Here is an 18,154-nt window from a genome sequence, read left to right on the forward strand (position 1 = left end):
TAAGACACTCCCTGGGGGACAACATCCTAATTTAGGAAACTGAGCAGTTCTAAAATGAGGGATTAGGTTAGAGATTTAAAGTTAAAATAATACTAATACTACTAATAAATTCTTCTCAATAGGTGAACAAGAAGTTATGGAAAGAATGGTGGCAAAATTTCTACCATTCTCTTGGACTCCTGCACAACGGTCTCTGTGAATCTTCTTTTCACTCCTGTATGTGATACAGTCAACAGAGTATTATCCACATTTCAAAGTTTTATAAAACTCTTGCAAGAATTCAGTTTTTAATTGATATACTTAGCGACAAGACCAAATTTTTTTTACCCATCTTTTCCACTATTCTCAAATGTCCTATACACAGTCCACTCACTCAATCTGAACCACTTATCATTGAGAAAACAAAGGTGTCCTATCTTCTGACAACCAACTCTACCAGCCCACCCCCCTCTGCACGCCAAGCTCTCTACATTCTCTTGTGCTAATGTGTGTAAATTTGTTATTCATCCATTCCAGGTCAAGGCTAACCTCTCAGGTGGTGATCTGGACACCACCTCCTTTCTCTGACTCAAAGATTTTCTCTGAGATGATAAAACTGCTCATTTGAATCACAAGTACTCCCTTTTTACTAGATCATTCACTTCAACATTCAGAAATTCGGAGTTTATGTTCTCATTAAAAGGAAGAAAGAAACTACTGTGAACCCAAATTCCCTTAGCACTGCCCATTTCTGCACTGCATGTACTCTGCTGAAATTCTCTTCTTCTGAACTGCACAAGACTAGCTTTTACTTGCTTTCAATGATCACATTCTCATGGAAGTCCCCCCATTGCATGTCCCCACCCAGTCACTCATAGATACAGTCCTAATTTTCTGCAGAGCACATATCATTAATATGATAGTAACTTATTGATTTTCTATCCCAAAGATATGAGACCTACAAGAGAAGAAATCTTACTACCTTTTTCTGTTTCTACATCTCCCTATTAGAAGAGGTTGACTTTAAATAATTATAAACTCTCTTGATGAATCTACCCAGTTATTATTTTATGGCAATAATTAATCAGTGGTTCTTAGCAGGTATTAGTATCTTTCAGGAGATAACTTTACTAGCAATTAACAGTTTTGAGCAAAAAACACAGTACTATTTGGAACTTACCAAATGATTTACATGTGAAGTTGTTTCATGAGTGTCAGAAAACACTCAGAATGTAAAAAAAAAGTTTTTTAAAATCTGTACATACATCTAACTTTAAGACTACTAATGCGAATCATTATCTACTTAATAATCACAAATGGATCAAAGCTTAGTACTGAAAGTTCACAGCCCTATAATTAATATTATCAGGACATTATTCACTAAAATCAAGTCATCTGGCATCCCACGTGTAAACTGATTAGATTCCTACAGACATTGGGGTTTCATGGCATAGAAAATCACATCAATACCAACAATAAAAATTAATTTATGTGAAGGTTAACAGTAAGAAGACTCAGAAAATCTAAACATTTAAGAACCCTATACAAAAAAATTCTTAATTCTAACCTTGATTGTTAATAAATGTATTACAGTAAATGTATTACCATCAGAAAAAAAATCACTAAGATCAACTGAAGAAAAACAAATTATGAAATTGTGAAATTTCACTATCTTGTCACAGATGGAAAAACAATTTAACTCAGGGTTGTCATATTTATATCAAGTTATGGGGCTATCATTGCATAACATGGTATTAATCTTTGAATTTTATGCTATGAGTACTGTGGAGCTGTTTTTTGTAATTTTTAAAAGTTTTTAGTTAAATCCAGTTAGTTAACATACAGTGTAATATAAGTTTCTGCTGTACAATTTATTGATTCAACACTAGAGCTCTTTTAAGGATCTACGCCATTCTAGGAGTCTAATAAGAACAATTTAACCAAATCACCTGTTTCCAGAAATTGTTTCTTCTGAGCTTTGCTTTTTATCACTATTAATAGTATTTCCTCCTAATACAGGATACATTATCTAAAAATCACAGCTCTGGGGGGGGGGATGTTTTATTATCCAATAAAAATTGATTATAAACCAAGACTAGTGTTGACAAAACAGGGTATACCTACAAATATCAACTTTATATTACATTTGAAAAAAAATAATTTTCTATTGCTCAAAAATGAAAAGAAAAGAAAAGCTCCTGAAAAACAGCACTGACTGTTTTAAATCTCAGTATCTGCCTCCAACGTTAATGCATAGTAGACAGCTAATAAATGCTTATGGAATGAATAAATGAATAACATAGCCATAATGCTTGTTATCATCAATTGAATGAAATTCAATGATATAGATATCTAAATTTTTACTTAATTTAAATACTTAAAAATAAGTATTTTAGATAGTGAATAATTTTTTTAAAAAACACTCCATTTTTCCTCTTTATATTTTTATAGATCTTCAAATTATCTGACAGTTGTACCTTTCTGATCTCATTTCTCACCTGATCTAATTTCTCACCTCGTTTATACACACACACACACACACACATACACACACACACACGCGCGCTTTTAAGAATGGGTCTAGAATCCTCATAATGATCTACAAACATTTGCTTGATGTTTTAAGTATTGTTTTCTTAGGGCGCGTGGGTGGCTCAGTCAGTTAAGCCTCCAACTCTTGGTTTTGGCGCAGGTCATGATCTCAAGATTTGTGAGTTTGAGCCTTATGTTGGACTCTGCACTGACAATGCGGAGCCTGCTTGGGATTCTCTGTCTCTCTCACTCTCTGCCCCTTCCCCACTCACTCATGTGCACTCTCTTTCTCTCTCTCTCTCTAAGAATAAAGATAAATAAAATAAAAATAAGATATTTTTTCTTAAAAGTTCCTTTTCAATATAACACAAATTTACTCATTTATGGAAGAATTACTTGTCTCTTATTTAACTTTTAATGATAGTGTCCATGTCACCGGACCAGTTTGATAGAACAGGCCCACTGATTGAAATTATGTGCCGTTTATTTTCCCAAAGAAAATGTTAATGTTCCCCACTTCCTTCACTGGGGATTTCAGTAAGAGAGAAGATATGCCAGAGACTCAAAATACCCTTATTTAATTGTAAGCAACAGTTTCTAATAACGTATGCTTTTCATACTAATTTTTTGAAACAGATTCTTATTAAGAATTCTTAAAAAGGATTTTGTGAATAACCTAAATTTGATTTAAAATTTGTGTATATTTTTATGTGCTTCATTTGGAAGGAGCAGTACTTAAAATTTTTCTCAAAATAGCTATATTGCTAAAGAAAGAATTAAGTGATTAATTAGATAAACATGTCAATACTACTGCTTTATGTTGGCCTAGAACATACTTTATTGTGCTTTTGATTTACCTTTACACAATGACCAACACCAATCTATTTGCCACCTTTGTTGAAATTGTAAAATAAGCCACCTCCATAGAGACACTGAGCCTTGGAGGCAAAACTTGATGAACTGATTACTACTTGATGAGCTAGAAATCATCACCCATTTGCCTTTGCAGCTAGATGCCCTTCTGTAGTATACAACCTGTGCAACTGCACATGGTAGCCCTGTCCTTTGGATATTCACCCTCTTCCACATGACAGTCCATACTAGGTGCTTTAGTCATGGTACCTTTCATGTATTATCTCTTCCTCCTTTCAATTAGAATACAACTAACCATGACCCCCTAACTCAAGGATCCTTAGCACAGATCTGACTATAAATTACACAAAGAGTTGGGACCTGATCCAAAGGCATTTCATCTAGAAGCTGGCTGACATCCCTTAAAGTAGCCAGGGATGAGGCACTCTGATAATGATAATTATCAGCTAAACTAATCAGACTGGCCCCATTAAAAAGAGTAGCAAATATTGCAAGAGCAAATGTCCAAGGAGATGCAGAGATACACATGAACTATCCTGCACAGTTCTTAAGATGGAAGCCGGCCTTGTAAAGGCTGCTGATTTTTTAATTGCAGTCCCTACTGCAATAGGGACTACTTACAAATAATTCGTTTTTGTCTTAAAGCTAGCTGAAAGTAATCCCAGACAAAAACACCCACTAACAACCAAATCCTTCTCACACTTGAAGATAACTATCATCTACTCTAGGAATATCTTCTTTAGGGTTCACATTTCTTGTTTCTTCAATCACTAATCATATACCAAGATTTTAAAGTCCCTGTAACATTTTGCCCGTTCAACTCTGAACACTTCCTTGAGTTCCCATGAAAGACAGTACAAAGAACACAGAGAACAGAACTCTAACTCAAAGTAGAGCAGAACCATCACCTCATTCAACATCTCTTTAAGTTCCACTACTCCAGCAAAAGAATTTAAGTACAGAAGAATTTGCACTTAAGCTATGATTATAAACAATGGTGCTGTCTTTGGTAATTTATAAGGCTTCTGAAGTTCTCCAAACATCCTAGGGGCATCATAAGAAACAATTATCTTTATTCATTTCTGAACAGGTAGAACATTTTGGCTTAATGAAACCTTTATTTACCACAAGATTTTTATAATGTTACCTTCATATTTTTTGTCATTTATCTCAGTTACTATTAGTAGGTTTCAAGGGAAAAAAACATGTTGGGGCTCTCTAGTTACTCATATTCAACATTAACATATATTAATTGAGCCCTGTGTACTCAAAATTACAGCATGCAATGTGAGAGTAGAGAAAGAATAAAATAAGAGGTTCTTCCACTCATGAGATAATCCTTCTGGTATAGAGAGATACTATCATTCATGAGATGATTTGCAGATTTCAGAACAGTCTGAAAAGTACCCTCCACTCAGAGTGATCCAGGTTATCTAAACCGAGAGCAGTGATGTCATGCAAAACTCCCGAACTGAAAATCATTCGATTATTCAAATTGCCATTTTTACTCATCATGTGAATACAGTCTGACTATTTCAATAAAAGTTGTGGTGAATAATAAGGACTTTTTGTACAAAATGCCAGACAAGGGACAGGAAATGAGCTTCTATTCCATATTATTCTCATTTTGACCATGATTCACTCACATCTATGAGATATATGCCTGACAGATCTTTAGGTTTGAAAAGCAAAAAGAGACCAGTACCTGGGGATTGTGCTTTTCAAGCTTACACAGCAGGATATGAAGAAAAGAGGTCAGGGTTTGTGCTAAAGGAATTGCAAAGAATAACATATTTGTCAGAATATGAGACACAGCTATATTTAAGAAAAGTTGACCTAAAATTGCTGACCATCTTATTGTCTGATAGTGGGGCTTTTGCTTCACTCTAGGCACTCAGGCTTTTATTCTCATCACGTACATCCAAGGGTTCTTCCTTTTTTGAACGAGTTGGCTGTTCACGTTTTTGGCATTTTCTAAATCAGTCCCTCCATGTCATGGCTGTGGAACTATTCTCCCCACCTCTCTGGTTTTTTCCACCTAAGATCTAACCTTCACCCTAATACTGAAGAAAGCTATCATAAACGTAACTTTAAAAGGTGAGTTTCAAATTTTTAAAACTAAAACTCCCAATAAAAAAATAATTTGCATTATGAAAACATACACATATAATCACACACAGACACACAAATTTAAGTTCACAAAAAAATTGTATCCTTTAGATCTACAATGCATTCATATTCTCCATTCCTCTTCATTCTGTTTCATTTTATTTAATTCCATGACACAAATACTAATCATAAGCCACTGAATGAATTTCATGATCCTCTAAAGTAGTAGTTCCTAAAATATGGTCCAGGGACCACATGGTGTACCCAAGATGATTTCAGGAGATCCATGAGGTCAACATTCTTTTCATAACTAAAGCATCATTTGCCTAATTCACTCTCATTCTCTGATGAGTGTATGATAGAATTTTCTAGAAACTACATGATATGAGGATGTTATTACTCTGACAGTTAATAGAAGATATGCTTATATATTTTTATTTAACATTTTTATTAGCTTTAATTTATAATAAATAGCAATAAATATAACCATACAAACAAAACTCTGTGGCCTTCTCAATATTTTTTAAGAATTTAAAGGGATCATGAAACCAAAAAAATTTGAGAACCACTGGTCTAAAGCAAGCTTCAGTTTGAAAATCACTGATTTAAGTTAAATTAAATCACTGTGTGTGTACACACACACACACACACACACACACACACACACACCTTTCTACAATCCCCTATGGCCTGCAAAGCAAATATAACCTGGAACCAAAGGTCTTCCACAATTAAGCTGCTCCCTAAAACTACTGTTCCCTAAAAGCAACTCTCTACTCAACCAGAAATTCTAAGACCTCTAACCATACCTGTTCACTTCTACCTTTGAGCTTATCTCATATTCTGTTTCTAAAATATTTTTAAGCCTTTTTTAATTTTCTGATGAGATAAATCCTATTTGTGCGGACATCTGTAATTACTGGCTTTGCCCTATGTTGTTTTTTAAAACTCTTCAGGACTCCGTGGATTCGTGTGGGAATCCATGTGACCCTAACTTTCCACAGACCTGGGGATCCACAGTAGTTAATCAGAGAGCCCCAACCCTTTGGCATAACTATTATTGCAGGGTACAAATACATGGGAAGGGCCATACAAGGAAATACACAAGGCACAATATCAATGCTAGGGAAAGAAAAGCTCATGTTATTTTCTTTCAGATTGCTCATTATCAGCAAGGCAATGAGACCCATCAGATTAAGCAATGGTTTAGGGCTGGTGTGGGAAGAACCTCATTTAATTATTTAAATTTCTTTTTTTTTTTAATCTGAGTCATTACTTGACTAGAGAACTGTGTATAATCTTGGGCCCTTGTTTGCAACTGCTCCTGAAGACGCCTGTATCACCTATATATTCTGTTAAAGACCTATACTGTCTTCTAATGCCTCATAATTCTCTTTTAAGATACATTTTATTATTTTACTTTATGACTACTTCTTTTATGTCTTTCTTTTTTCTTGCAAAATCAAAAGGTGCAAAAAGGGACTGAATCTCCCTCTGTGTCTAAGTAAGTGGTTTTGTGGGTTTTTCTGCTTTTGTTGTTGTTTTTTTTTTCCTGTTTGTTTTTGGTTTTGTTTGTTTTAAACTTTCTTAGAACTCTAGGAGGGCTCTAATTTTTAATATCTGTTTGGAATCCATTAACTTGAATTTTTGTTTTTCCTTTAAGGATGACTGACAAATTCAATGCTGGGTTATCTTAGCAGTTTTCTTACATTTCCTTAGATTGCTATGTCATGCACAACTTTTTTTTTCACTTGTGTTTTAGAGAGAAAATGCTATTCCCCTGCTCAAATATCATCCTTTTATGATTTAAGAAGACATACAACTTACACACATATGAAATGAAGAGAAATTCCGTGCTCTTGAAATATAAAGTTGAAATCTCTTAATTAAAGCTAGAAAAGCAACTTTTTCATATTCATACGAATAGAGAAAATATTCATAGTATTAGAGAAAATTCATACTAACAGAGACAAAAACGAAAATCAATCTCTATAATGTCAGAAGGTCACAGTAATCAGGTAATGTGACCCTGAGTGAATTTCAGTAAGATAAAGACTTGAATATACCACAGTGTAATCAATTAAATCACATTCTGAATGGCCTGAGCAGGCCTTGCTACATATGCCTGAGATTCACAATTAAGACATAGCCTAGAAGAATTCAATGATTCCATTACCTCTTTGCAGAAATTAAAAAGTGTGTTAATCGAAGGTCAAACATGACTTCTCATGTTGAATTTAATTGTTCAACAGGTCATTTGAAATTGTCAAGACTTAACCTAATATTCTTAGAACTAGCACTTTTTAATTAACCAAACAGCAAAATAGAATTTACAAGGGTGAAAAAAAAAAACTTAAAGTAACATAAATTGTAATTCATGAAACTCAGTATTTCTTGGTCAATTGATCATAATAGGATACCTCATTAACATTTAAAAATACTACCAATAAAAATGAAGGGGAAAAAAAGAAGAGAGAGAATATTTACAGCATGTTCATTACTTCAACTTGGTTTGTTTTGCAAATGTAATTATAGCCATATTTTGTGGTCAGAGATGATCATTTTGTTCAATTTTCCACAACAGAATAAAAATTCCTGTTATAGAATCATACAAATAATATCTATTTAGTCATATTTTATTATGAATACATTTTATAACATATATTAAAATAATATACAGAATTTTGCACATTATATATAAGATTTGCCTTATATTTTTGCTTTTTTGTGAATCAGTTCAATTGTGTTTCTTTTTTTCTTTTTAATGTTTATTTACTTGCAAGAGTGGGTGTGCATGTATGCACAAGCAGGGGAGGGGCAGCAAGAGGAGAGCAGGCTCCGTGCTGTGAGCATGGAGACTGATGTGGGACTCAATCTCATGAATCATGAAATCATGACCTGAGTGGAAATCAAGAGTTGGACACTTAACTGACTGAGCCACCCAGGGGCCCCTTAAACTGTTTTCCTTAAATATATGCATGCATACAAAGACCACACACAACTCAGTAAAGAGGAACATAATCTCCATTTTCAAATTTGCATGCAGGATATACTATGGGTTTAGGTGAAATATGAGAAACAGTTGATGTTAATGCAAAATAATTTCTTGATGCAGTCAAAACATTACACAGCTTGAAACTAGTATGAGCCTGTCCACAGCATTAAGTACACTCCCACCATTTCCTGACCTATTTTCCTGAACCTAAGGTTACAGAATTTATCTAAGTAACTTCAACCCTCTTTTCCTTCTAAAAACCAAACGCAGTGCCATTATTACACTACCTTAACTCACATCACTTTATAAATCTGGTTTTTTTTAAAGGTCCTATCATAAAGGATTAAGCACATTTTGCTTTACTCAAAAAATTGCTCAACAATGAGGCATTCCCTCTATTCTTATTTCCAAAATGTAAATAATTGCAGATTACAACACAAATAAAACAAAGCAAGAAAAGCTGTCTCCTCTTGGGGTCATTCTAATATGTACTGCAGCATGTGGGTGATTTTGCTAAACTAACCAGACCATTTCCTCGACTAAAAGTTGGCCATCACAAAGCAATAATATATCATCCTACTTGTACCATAATGATCTATACATATTTAAATGCTTTTTAATGTTCCAAAATTATCTGTCCATTCTAAACAAATCAGAAAAAATGGATATGGAAAGATATTACTTGTAATTTCACTGTCCAGAAAAAAATACCATTAACATTTCGGTAAGCAATATATCCTTCTACAGAATATACCATGTAAATGTATATGATACATACATATTGTGTATAGATTTGTTTTTAAACCAACAGACACTTTAACATATTATTCCATAACCTGCTTTATTCTTTCAGTAGCATTACAAATATATTTTCATGTCAACAATATACATTTATATAATCTGTATCAGTGTTTTAATGTCTGTACAATATGCTATTAATGCCTATACAAATTTAGCGAAAAATCCCTCACTGGACATCTAGTTTCTTTCCTTTCTAACTTCTGGCACTGAAACAGTGTTGGGGTGAATATTTGACGACTATAATGTCTATAACCTTCTGATTGTTTTTGAGTACAATGCTCGGATACAGGTTATCAAAATATATCTGTTACCTGAATGACTGAATGGATGAATGCATTAATAAGTGAGGATTTCAAAAATACCAACTTAAGCATGTCTAGTTGACAATCTGATTAGTCACTCAAGTTACCTCATAAACTGTTATGCTTTCTCCCTTTGAATTATGATAAAAAGAAAACATAGTAACTGTTAAATGACTTTCATCCCTGGATCCTTCCTTAACATGTATGATTTTGTGGGACTATCAATAATACTTTGTTTAAAATAATACACGCAACTGATACTCTGATAGTGTAGAAAAATTACTGTTTTTAAAAACATCATAATTTTCAATTTTTTTCCTGCATAGAGTATCTAAAGTTATATGCAAAAAATATTTTTCAGCATATTTCACAGATCCCATACTCTAAAGTTTTCCAAATTTGATTTAATCAGCATCTACTGAACATTTATGCCTACCATTATGCTAGTGACTATGGGGAATACTAAAAAGTTTGCTATAGCCGAAATTATACAATCCTACATGACCATCAGTATTTTATTTGGTGCCCTCCACAAACACCCGATTTCTTCTCCTTTATGAGAAAAGTCTATGTAGTTCATTCTCCAGTTAAGATAAATGCATGTGATATATACACAGTTGGAAGGAAGACAGAACTTCTCACCAAAGGAAGATGTAATAACAATTCCACTCATATTCTCAGCACAGTATCCTGCTTGTTTAACAAACACCTTGGAAACTAGCCAATTTTCAGGAATTCTCATCTTGGGATAGTAGCCAGTTATTCACAATAAAACCAGAACAAGAGGCCAGATGTGAAACATATAAGAATAACAATTAGTTTTCTTTTGATTGCTTTATCATGATAGTTGGGCAAATAATTTATATTTTATATTTTAAATTATAAATTATTTCATAGGCTGACAAAATTTACAAACATTCATCTGAATTTAAATATTACATACCTTCTGGGGTACCTGGATGGCTCAGTCAGTTAAGTGACTTCAGCTCAGGTCATGGTCTCGCAGCTCTTGAATTTGAGCCCCACAGAATCTGAGCTTTCTGCTGTCAGCATGGAGCCCACTTGGGATCCTCTGTCCTGTCTCTCTCCCTGCCCCTCCCCCTCTCAGGCTCTCACACGATCTCTCTCTCTCTCTCTCTCTCTCTCTCTCAGAAATAAACATTAAAAAAAATATATACCTTCTATGCACAAAATTATAGACCAAGTGACACAGGCTAACTCCATATTTGGCTACATCTAGTAGTAAATCTTATTCAACCTATAGAATCTCATAGATTCTCACTGAGTACACACACTCTCACAAGGAAGGGACTCTATTTAGGCCATGAGAGGCTACTGGGTAAATAATACCATCCCAGACTTGAATTATTCAGTGACAGTTTCTATATATTACTTCTTTATCAACCTTAAGTATATTTATTTTCCTGAAAAAGAAGGTAAAGCATAAACACTGGTTTCAAACATCTGCTTGTCCTGATTCTAACAAAACTTGTCCCATGATTAGGAGCCAAATATTTTGAGCAATCTCTTGTTTGTCCTCTGTAAATAACACAGTAAAATTGCTAAATGTAATTGGAAAAATAAGAGTAGTCAACAACGCAAACAAGCCAAAACTCTATTACAAGCGAGTTTTGCGTATTATTCTTTTTGTTTTTCTATTGTTCATATGGTTTTACTAGAGTTGAATAAAATTCTGAAACGCTGCTTTCTATATTCTGTAGAAGAGTTTTGATCTTTACTTTTCATCTTCTGAACAAGTGACAAATTTTAACTGATTAGGAATTGTGGTGGTAATTATGATGGTAATGAACATCATTGTAAGATGCTAATCATTTAATAAAACCAACTTATATTATGAAGCAAAGTTAGAAGATGGGAGTAAATAAACGCATGTAAGAAAGTAGGGTTTTTTAATTCAATCAAGAAGATCTGTAGATGGTAATATACTATGTTAAATATCAAAATAATAGTGCACAATAAAATCGCTACATGCGAAAGTACCAATTACTAAAACTATCCCCTAAAGCATTTCCCTGCATTTGCTACATATGTATGTATTTTAACACAGACCATATTTTCTGCACATTTTTTCCTACAGGTCTGTATTCACAAAGATTGCCTGTGGTAGAAGAACTTCTATATAAATCTCAATGTATCCTGCTCTCCTATTTAACAAATTTCCCTAAATACTTGTTATTTCTTCTAGTACAGAGACCTGGCATGGCATTAAAATGCAATGTATGCAGCACCAACTTATATTTCAAACAGTGATTACAGAAATATTTTATGTGACCATCTAATGTGAAGTCTAAACCATTCTCTAGAGGCAGGGAACACCAGACTGGCAAACCAGATTCTGAAATGTTTATTTCCCTATATTATAAGAAACCTGCCCAATTTATTCATTGTGGAAGTCTCTTTAGTCATGTGTATTATTTGTTAATAGTGTTTTTTTATGGTTTATATTTTTGTCATTTATCCATTGACCATGACCCGATTCAAATTCCTAACCAAATTCCAACCGAAGGAACAGTGTTCAAAATAAATCCTCTGAGTTGCAAAGAATGCCTTTGCCAGCTTTTGGCTCAGAAATTAGAAAAGGAAACAACACTCACAAAAAAGGGATTCTAGAGTTGAGTATGGATTTTCTCCTAGCAACAGGCATTTTTTAAGTCCAGAGCTCAATAAATATTTAGACAAAGGATGAGTGTGTGTGTGTGTGTGTGTGTGTGTGTGTGTGTGTGTGTATGTGTGTGCGTGTGTGGTGATCTACAGACATAAAGAGAGAGTTAAAGATTATTAACAATGGTTCAGTGGTATTAATAGGAATAAATTCAGATATATTTCTTAAATTTTTTTAACGTTTATTTATTTTTGAGACAGAAAGACAGAGCATGAACAGGAGAGGGGCAGAGAGAGAGGGAGACACAGAATCTGAAGCAGGCTATAGGCTCTGAGCTCAAGGACCACAAGATCATGACCTGAACCGAAGTCAGATGCTTAACCAACTGAGCCACCAGGGGCTCCTCAGATATATTTTTTAAAGGAAAGAGAATAACAGGGGCCATGAAAATAATTGACATAGAGTCTTTAAATCCTAGAATCTCAAAGGACATTAAAGCATCCATCACTCATCGTGACAATTTATAGAATCAACTCCAATTTCATCCTGGATGAAGGAGTAAACTACAAACAAACAAACAAACAAACAAACAAACAAACAAACAAGGAGGGCCTGGGTGGCTCAGTCAGTCAGTTAAGCGTCTGACCTCACCTCAGGTCATGATCTTGTGGTTCGTGGGTTCGCGCCCCGCATGGGGCTCTGTGCTGACAGCTCAGAGCCAGAGCCTGCTTCAGATTCTGTGTCTCCCGCTCTCTCTCTGCCTCTCCCCTGCTGTCTCTGTCTCTGTCTCTCTCTCTCAATAATAAGTAAACATTAAAAAAAGAAACAAACAAAAGCCTTGAAATAAGTATCAAACAGGCAAAAAAGCTATGTAAAAAACAAAATCGTATAGATTTTTCCCGAAATTTAACCTGCCAACTTCCAAGTTGATAGTTCAACTGTGTTTTCTAACAATGATTAGCCTAAGACCGCTTCTTTAGAGTGATTTTTTTTCAATTGCAACAAACAAACAAACAACCTGAAGGACAAATCAAATCTATTTATAAGGCTCTAAGAATAAATTACTTTAGACAACTCTGCTACCATTAGTTTTATTAATGAAAAGCCTATTTTAAAGAAGCAAGTCATACGCTGAAACCATTCTGTTTTTTCAATTCATCAATAGTTGATTTGGACTTCACTGGATACCTGCTCTGAATATAAGCTAAGAATGATTCTAACCTGTCATCAAAAAGGCTGTGATATTGCTAATATCAACACAGCGTATTACATTTTAGAAAGTGCTTCATCAATAAGAGTCAATGAGTAATTATCAAAATTTACCTGAACCTCACCTTTCCAGAAACAAGTAGGAGCATTCTAAACCCAAAGGCATCAATGATGGGTCATTCAGCATCGCATCTAATTTTTCCCTTTCACACTCAAACTTATAAAACTTGCTTTTTGACTAGAATGATGTTGAAACTAGAAAAATATAAACATAAATCTGTCAATATTTTTAATATTAACTTAATTTTAATATGCACATATTATTGAACCACCTAGCACTAAAATGATTCAAATCCAAAATTCTCTTCATACTTTCCCATTTTGCCTAATGAATTTACTCTTTCATGGTTTGTAAACACATAATTTCCTGAAGCTTTCTGAGAGTTATCAACTGTTTGTATTCTTCTCTAATTTATTCACTTATTTTTTTCACTCATTCTTTCTCCTTTAACAACAGAGATCTGTTGGTAGAGAGTTTTATATGTAAGTTTTTATATTCACTAAATTAGGAAAGTCAGCTTTCCTAATCAAAATTCACTCCAAATTTGTTAGATTAGAAGTTCACATTCCCAAATCATGGAACATTTCCTGATTATTAGTCCAGAATTAGTATGATACCTCGGCTTCTGCCTTTGGCCACTTAATTAAGTCCAATTAAATGTCCATAAATTAATGCCTCTAAGATTTCCTCCCCAAAGAGAGAGGATGGAAGCTACTTTTATATTGAGGGATGTGAGAAATACATATCACTTTCTCCTAGATAGAAACTTCTTTCTTTTTCCAGGGCCACTATGGGGTGCTTCTTGAACTCAGAGAGTTTCTTTCCTGTTCCAAGGAACATTTGAATCAGTATTTTCTGTGGGTGTTTGATAAAAAGTAACATCCCCAAGGACACTTGTGGCACCCAGTGGCTTGTCTTAGTCTGAGAAGCTATTGGTATTTGTATTTCCTCATGTTCTGGGGACTTCCTGAGAGGACAATTAACAAATTATTAGTATCTGTAGATCCTCTTACAGAAAGGCTCCACATTTATTTACCTATATATAAAATTCAGGCACTTTCCCTTATCACAGATATAGCTATGAAAATTCCAAAACGTGGGAAATGTAAGTAAAATACATACAATAAGAATCTGTCCATTTTAATGGAATGCACTGTCTCCTTTAAATCTGCTAGAAAGGATCTTGTCCATGAAAACAAATTTTATGATGAGATACCTGGGTGGCTCAGTCTGTTTAGCATATGACTCTTGATTTCTGCTCCAGTCATGATCACACAGTTGTGAGATGAAATCCTGTGTCAGGTTCTGTTCTGAGCATGGAACCTGCTTGGGATTCTCTCGCTCCCTCTCTCTTTGCCTCTCCCCCCACCCGATAAAAATGAACAAACTTAAAAAAAAAAAACAAATTTTATGATGACTTCCATGCTCCCTTTTATTTAATATGCAAATACCTTAATGACAATGGATATATCTCTTCTACATAAAACTCCCTATATAGTTCAGTGGACTGACATTATCTAGTTACTAACAAAGCTGGAGCAAAGACTGAAAATCTGTTTATTTAAAGAACTATTTCCAAAATCCAACTCTGAAGATCAGGATGGAAACATAAAACCATAAAGAAATTCTGAATGTTCTTTTTAAAAACTATAGTTAGAAATAAATTATAAATTGGGAAAAGATAATCAGCATTTACAGACTGCTGATAGGTGAAACTATTCACCAGTTTTATAATGACAGTTCATCTTAATACATCTGGAAAACATAAAATGAGCTATATTCATTATGAAGAGGATTTTGATTCCAATGACAGATGTGCAGAAACATAGACATGGCTACCATTCAGGAATAAACAAAGTTTTATGGAACCACTGTCCTGACCTTCACCACATCCAAAGATTCTTCTTTTCCAACTGACCTGTTAACATATAGAGATTATTGAAAATCCCTAAGAAGGATTAATAGATTAGTAGATCCCCAGTAGGAAAAGGTCACTAGAAAAGTGCAAAAAGAACCATAGTTGAGGGTCTTCTCTATTATCCTGTCTAGAACTGATTTTGTATGACATTACAGCTAAGAATGAGTCTTAAATGTTTAAAGACTAATAATAAAACAAAACAAAGAAGGATATGTAACATAGAATGTATACGGCCAAAAATGCCTACACTATTCATTATCTGACTCTTCATAGAAAAAAAAGTGCCAATTCTTACTCTATAGTACATACATTTGCCTATTTGCTTACTATATAAAAAGTCTTAGATTCCTAGAAGAAACTCATATAGAGAAACAATCTTGATTTTTCCTGCTGAGTCATAGGCTGAAGGCTCTGAGAGAAGAAACAATGGCTATTTCTAAAATATATATTTTTTAAATTCCCACCAAATGTGAATGTATGTGTTAGAAGTTAAAAGTAAATTGGCCTGTATCTTTAATATTGATAAAGGCAACACACAGTGCTCTTATTTTAGCCAAAATGTACTTTGGCACAGGGACATTTCTTTAGTGAATATCAACAAATCAACTGAATAGCATTAAGAGGTTTAAAAAGATAGGGGCACCTGGGTGGCTTGGTTTATTAAGCTTGTGACTCCTGATTTTCGCTCAGGTCATTATCTCATGATGGTTTGTGAGATCAAGACCCGCATAGGGCTCTGCACTGTCAGATACGCTTGGGATTCTCCCTCTCCCTCCTTCTCTTTCTCTACTCTCTGCTTCTCTCAAAATAAATAAATAAACATTTTTTGAAAAGAGTATTTAAAAAGATAAACAGCTTAAGGAATAATGAGCTTATATTGTATCCAAGATTTAATTTATCTCAATAAAATCCATTCCCTTTGTAAATACTTTATAGATTTAAGAATTTCTTAGTTATATAATATTGTTATATTATAATATTAATGTATTATAGATGTTATACATAATATGTGTATATTATATATATAGAGAGAGAATTATGTTAATTATCATATACAACTTGGTTGTATAAAGTTACCAGGAGATCGGACTGAGATTGCAGATTTAACAACTATTTTCTTTTCTGCTCCAGATTCATGAAATGACAGAAAATATGCTTTTAAAAGATCCAGAAGACTACCAGACAATAAAAGACAGTGGCAGTGTAGATGACAGATTTTGAGGGCTACCTTAAAAATAGAAAACAGAACAAAAATGAGTTAAGTAAATCCAGAGATTACCATAGACTAACATACGCATGGTACAAAACACTACAGAACTGGGAGTGAAGGAAGCTCCGACCAGGAAGTGCATTGCAGGCACCTCAGCCAGGAGCTCCTCTACTCTTCCTGACTTGTGCTGTGGAAGAAAGAGCACTGCACAGCAATGAATTTTCTTCTGGGCAAAGCAGTAAATGTCTTCACTGAAGACGTGCATGTAGGGCTACTGGCTACTCGTCGTAAAGACAAGCTACTGCTACACCTGGTCCTGCAACAACAACAACAACAACAACAGCAACAACTCCTTTTCCTCCTCCTCCTCTTCCTCCTCCTCTTCCTCCTCCACAACCACGGTTTTTTACCATCATCACTGTCATCAACATCATCATCCACAATATTTATTGAGCTTACCACATTTCAGGTACTGTACTAAGCAACTGTATGTGTATCCTCTTCTTAAATCCTTAACTCCATCAGGTAGATATGATGATTAGCTCTATATGATAAATGAAAAAAAACTGAAACAGGAAGGGGTTACATAACTTTCCCATGGATACAGGTATTAAGTTGTGAGCCTGAGTTCAAACCCAGGTCTGTCTGGCTACAAGACCCAGTTACTTAACCAGTAGAGCTTACTGTTTTTCTAAATACTACACACATAGACTATTAGTATCACCAACATCCACAACAGGCATTTTCAATCACAAGGTTAAGCAGAAAACTAAACATCACTAGACATTTGAAGAATATCGACATTATAAAAGGAAGGTACCAATCTCATCAAAAGAAGAATTCACACTGGAGAAAGTAGAAGATATAAAAACAAATATAAGTAATAAATATAAGTATAAATTTGAAGAAACTAAAGAAATCTTTCTGAGAATTCAAAAAGTAGAAATCTTAGCAAATAAGTATAAGACTTTTGAAAAAAAAAAACTCTATAGTAATAAACTGTATACAGCTACAACTCAAATTACTAAACTGGAAGACTGAGCTGAAGAGTACTTCCAGAAAACAATACAAAATATCAAAGAGGTGGAATGAATAAGTGGAGAAAATTTTAACAGACATGGAGATTACTTAAGCAAGTTCTCAAATCTAATTAAGTTTCCAGGTAGAATAGACAGAATAGATGCAGCAAAATAAAACTCCCCAAACTGAGGACACACATTTGATTTAGAAGTTCACTAAATGATGGCAAACATAAAAAAATGCTCATACTTAGATATGTTGATAAAATTTGAGAACATTTATGAAGAATAGAAGAATATGCTTTTATTTTGAAGCTTTCTGATAAAAATCCAAAAAGCTTCCAGGGGAAAGGAATAACAATTACCCGTGTCAGAAGGAAAAATAATACTGGTATCAGACTTCTCATTTTCAGCCCTGGCTACCAGAAAACTATGGAGAGATGGTCTGAAACATCTGATTTTGAATCTAGAATCTTGTACCCAGGAAATCCAACATTAAGGCAGAACTCAAAATATATATATT

The 18,154-nt window shown here is 34.1% G+C and overlaps 1 protein-coding gene across 27 annotated transcripts in view; it reads right to left on the bottom strand.

The window, feature by feature from the left end:
* NRXN1 (neurexin 1) overlaps window positions 1–18,154 on the bottom strand; it is a 1,133,918-nt gene that overhangs the window by 1,073,326 nt on the left and 42,438 nt on the right. The gene's annotated exons all lie outside the window — the stretch shown is intronic.

This window comes from Leopardus geoffroyi, chromosome A3 (genome assembly GCF_018350155.1).
Source record: "Leopardus geoffroyi isolate Oge1 chromosome A3, O.geoffroyi_Oge1_pat1.0, whole genome shotgun sequence".
Lineage (NCBI taxonomy): Eukaryota > Metazoa > Chordata > Mammalia > Carnivora > Felidae > Leopardus > Leopardus geoffroyi.